Source organism: Vespula pensylvanica, chromosome 19, assembly GCF_014466175.1.
Source record: "Vespula pensylvanica isolate Volc-1 chromosome 19, ASM1446617v1, whole genome shotgun sequence".
NCBI classification, from domain to species: Eukaryota; Metazoa; Arthropoda; class Insecta; order Hymenoptera; family Vespidae; genus Vespula; species Vespula pensylvanica.
In genome coordinates this window covers 3,594,359-3,599,621 of record NC_057703.1, presented here as the reverse complement: position 1 = coordinate 3,599,621, position 5,263 = coordinate 3,594,359, and positions in this window count along the sequence as shown.

Here is a 5,263-nt window from a genome sequence, read left to right as displayed (position 1 = left end):
ATGGTTTAAAAACATTTTGTGAATTTGTCGAGATTTTATGAGATAATTAGCCATTTCAATACTTTCTCCACTTAAGTAATACGTAACTACATGGTACATTACTCATTGCTATCTCATTCGTCTAGAGTGTACTAAAAGAACATTCGTACTATCACGCTAGTGGCACTCCAATTCGAACATCCATTCATCTTTCATCGTTTTACGAATCGAATCAATGAGATTATTAGAAAAAAATCTTATAAGAAAAGAAATAAAAATCTTGATCACAGTTCCAGAAATAGATCACATAGGACACTCGTTATGGTCATATCCAAAAAAAAAAAAAATTAATGAAGAAACTCCAGAATAAAAATCGATTGTTATTATAATTAATTTTGCAATAGTAGCGAAATGTTTTAGAACAGAATCTGATTTGACCGATCGTATTTACGATTATTCCACAAGCAAAATGTGATTTTCGTAGTTGGGAGTATGAAGCAACAAATATTTTTCTGTTTTCTTAAACAACATACTAATAACATAGTAATATTGTATTTATATTTTACGTAGTACAATCTAGCAATGGTCTTGTATACTTGGCTATTTAACTATTTCATTTGCACTAACTATTTCATGTAAAAACAAAAAAATAAAATATAATTACAAAAAGAACAATATAATTACAAACGACCTTTTCCAAATCCTTTTCTACTAAAAATTTCTAATTATTATAATTAACTACATTCTTCTTCCTTGCGTGCTCTCGGTTTCATCTGGATCATGTTTTCAGATACAATATCAAATTATGATAAAAAAAATATTATTGATTCCAATTCCGTTATCGCATATCGTATATTATAATTCTATGATGTAGTCTACATACACTTATATCATTATTATGTTAGACAAATAAATTCCAATATCTCAATAATAACGTTTGCAATATTTTAATGGTGCTAGTTGCTTTTGGTTCTAGTTCTGGAAATAATATAAAAATGTTCTCATGACATATGTAAATTAAAAAAGACGTTCTCAGTGTTATAGCCACTTATTAGAAATGAATAATCCGGTAAATAAAAATGCTAAATATGCTGATGCTGCTGTGTGAGAGAGAGAGAGAGAGAGAGAGAGAGAGAGAGAGAGAGAGAGAGAGAGAGAGAGAGAGAGAGGAGAGACATTTTCATATTCGAATAATTTCTAATTTTCTTTTATAATTACAAAATAAACTAACAATTTATTTATAAATCAGAACATAAGAACATTATTAATCTATTGTCGTGATTAATATTTATGTTGTTTGGCTCATTTGTTTCTATAATATGTCGTGTGTCTTGTAAGGTACATGTTGTTAGTATGTCTCTCTTAGAGAGAGAGAGAGAGACAAAGAAAGAGAAAGAGAAGTGAGAAAGAAGGTCAAGAAGATATGACTGATGCAAAATATGGGGCAGTAAAGAATGGAGGAACGTGTACATAAACTTAGCATATTAATATTATTACAATTAACTTACTTTGAAATACTCAGCACGAAAGATGTATATCGATTTAGATTGGGCTGAATATCTCATATTAAGTCATGACCAGTGATGTTGATAAGACTCGGTTGTCTTACGGTTGAGTACAATTGTTTAATGATATCTTTCGAATTATCACGGCTGCCTAGAGTTAAGATAACGAATTTACAGATGCGACGCGTAGACTCGTCGGCGACAGCCACTGCATGTTTGTTTATTCTAAGATAGACATCGCTTTGATGATGTATAAACTGTTACATACAAAATATAGTAATTAATTCAAGTCCAATGCATGGTCGGACGTGGAACATAAATGGCTCATTTGTACGAAAATGGACCTTTAGGATCTAATTCTTCAAGTTTAAATAATATCCAAACGCAATTGTTTATAACTTTGCAGCAACTGAGCTTAAGTGAGATCAATATGTTTATGCTAAGGATCATAACGATCTCATATCTTTATATTAAAATTTTTCAATTTTATGGAAGGTGCGTCTATATGTATATGTTTACGGTCATTTAAAAGAATGTAGCAAATGTGATCTAGTAATCTAGATTATAACATATACAACCTTCAATTTTTTATATTTTGTTTAAATAATTATTTAACAGATTAGATACATATACAGATTTTTATATTAATCGACGCACATTTTAACTATGAACATGATCTATTTGATTTACCACAGTATGAATAACAATATCTATATTTATTTATCAGAGGTATCAAGGCTGTTTTTCTCTCTACTCTCAATTGCCTGAGTCCAAGTGATAAATATTGACGATCCATTAATATGAATTTTGTATAAAAATAAAAACTTTTTCAAGCATTTTTCATAAAGTCAATAGTGTATATCTATGTTAAAAAAAATTTTTCAATCTTTTTCTTTACATAAATCATATACTATAAGTTTAATTATGTATGATACCTGATCGTTTTAGTTCCTATTACAGCGAAGATAACAGTGTTCATGAATTACAAATCGATAATAATTCTATTTATTTTTTACATAATGCAATCTACTCACATCTATTTTATTAGTTTAACTGTTTCATTCACACTAAGCGTTTCTTGTAAAAATTAAAAAAATAAAATAAAAAGAATCTTTAAGATCATATGAAGACAAAACGATTATAGAAATTCTGAAAAAATTACGATAAACAATATCTTATTATTAACAAGCACAACGTCGGCACAAAAAATATTTAATATAAAAGTACAAAAAATGTCTTCAAATCTTGATTTAACATTTATTTAAAAGTTTTTCTGAAATATAATTTTTATATAAATTACGAATGCAATTAAAACATTTATAGAAGAATACCAGACGTTCCGTTCAATACTAAATATCTAATTTTACATTAAGTTCAGAAAGTATGTATATAATTACGACGTAATTATTATTTTAGAATGTGAATTTACTTATAGATAATTTCACTAGGTTACATCAAATTTGGTTAATTTTGTAGTTTATTTTTATAACATATTATTTAATTTCATATGTGGAATAAATGCATTTCAGTATTTTAATTGATTATATCTTGATATTTATGATGATGTAAAAAATATATCTTTTTTCCAAGATATTTACTACAATTATAATTATTTGTTTCTCGCTCATTTTTGATTTTAAAAAAGTCCAAAATATTATCATTTCAAGAATTGTGAAGCAACAACATTTTTTTCATCGTGATCTTCTCTTTTCGTTAGAAGCTATCCTAAATTCTTATCTATTAAAAATTTATGGTTAATGTAATTATTTACATTCTTCGTCTTTACATGCTCTCTGTTGCATTTGAGTTGATTCTCTTGTATACTGCCAAACTATTATAACTAAAATTATAATTAGAAAAATTGTTATTAATTTCAATTCTGTTATCACTTATTGTATATTAATAATTCTATGATGTAAGCTATTCCTCCTTACGGTGTTATTCGCCAAATATAGAACTTCGTGTAAGGCAATACTATCACAATTTCTAAGAATGAAATCTTGCAATATAATATATTGTGCCTGCTGATAAGCTATATATTATTAGTATGTATGTTGTACTGATGATAAACATTTATGAATATAACTTTCGTACAAGTTGTAATAAAACAAGAATATAAAATATTATCGAAAATAAATATTTAATACTTTCCCTTCGTTCTATCAATAATTCTATTATAGTTCTTTTCTTTTTTTTTTTTTTTATTAATACATACTTTATTAATTCGTATCGACTCGTTCTTTTTTACGATCGTCGAAAGCAATCTGACAATATTAATAAAATTTTTCTCCCATTCTTTTCATTTTCTCCTTTATTTCTGCATATTTCTAATTTTCTTTTATAATTACAAAATAAACTAACAATTTATTTACAAATCACAACATAAGAACATTATCAATCTATTGTCGTGATTAATATTTATGTTGTTCGGCTTATCTGTTTCTATAATGTCATGCGTACTTGTTATTAGTACATCGTATTAGGTTATTCCAAAAATTTCTTTCGTTTTTAAACACTGTCATATAAATAAATTGCATGCAGATAACGCACTTTTGGGACAATCAATAGTGAACGTTACAAAAGAATTATTAAAGGTGAATAATCAATTCTCTTGGTTCTATCAATAATTCTATTATAATTTATTATACATATAAATATTAATATATCTTTTATTAATACATTTCTGCTGCAATGTCACGTTTTTAACATTGGTGATACGATCGACAAAGATAACCCGAAAATTTTATTTCTTCCGTTAATAAAAATCTTTTTGAATGCATCAATATGCATTTTTTAACTCCCTGCAGTATTTCGTTTTAAATAAATTCTAGTAATTGAAACGATATATTTTTGAAATATATATATAATTTAATAAGCTTATTCGTTGCATATTATTATGTTAGTGATTCTGTTTTCTCATTTTCTTTTCATTCTTTTTCCCTTTCACACTTGTTTTTTCTTTCTTTACTCCATATCTCATTTTCTTCTCTATTCTTCCACATTTCTTATTTTCTCTTATAGTTACAAAATAAAATAATTTAATTACAAATAACAACGTAAATACATCGCGAGTTTATCACGTATCGTCTTCATTAATATTTATAATGTTTGGCGTGACAAGATTATTCGTTTCTTGCTTTTACATAAAGTTTATTATAACTATCGAACACTCAATTATAATAATAAAGTTTTTCACAATTTATTTCTCGCTCACCTGACACTTTTATGCAAACAACACTTCTCTTCAGTTAGCGCATCGCTATTTCTTGACGCCTATCTCTTTCTAAAACCACTTTTGCACACTCTTGCAACACATTAATCCTCTCCCATTCCTTCTCTATCTCTCTCTATCCCTCCCCCCCTCCCTCTCGCAATAATACTTAAAAAATATTATTCATGAGTTGATAATTATGTATACAGTCTTTTAGAAATATTCTAATAATTCATTCGTTTTCCTTTTAATAATCTTTTTAATTAGCTTTAAAAAGTAATGAATAAATAGCACATGAGATCCTTTCTTAACGGATAGATACTAACGTAATTATCTTTTTACTTTAAATATTAAAATATAATTTGTCCAATAAAAAAAAAACGAAAACATCTATACTTTTTATAGATATATTTTTATTAAGATAGACATTTAGAAAAATGTAAATTTCCTTAATTTCCATTAATTTACGTGATTCACATTCTCAGCTAATTCTTAATTTTTGATTTCGCTAAATTCAAATTCAATTCAGAATTTAAAGTTCTTCGCTACGTATTATTTTATGAAAATA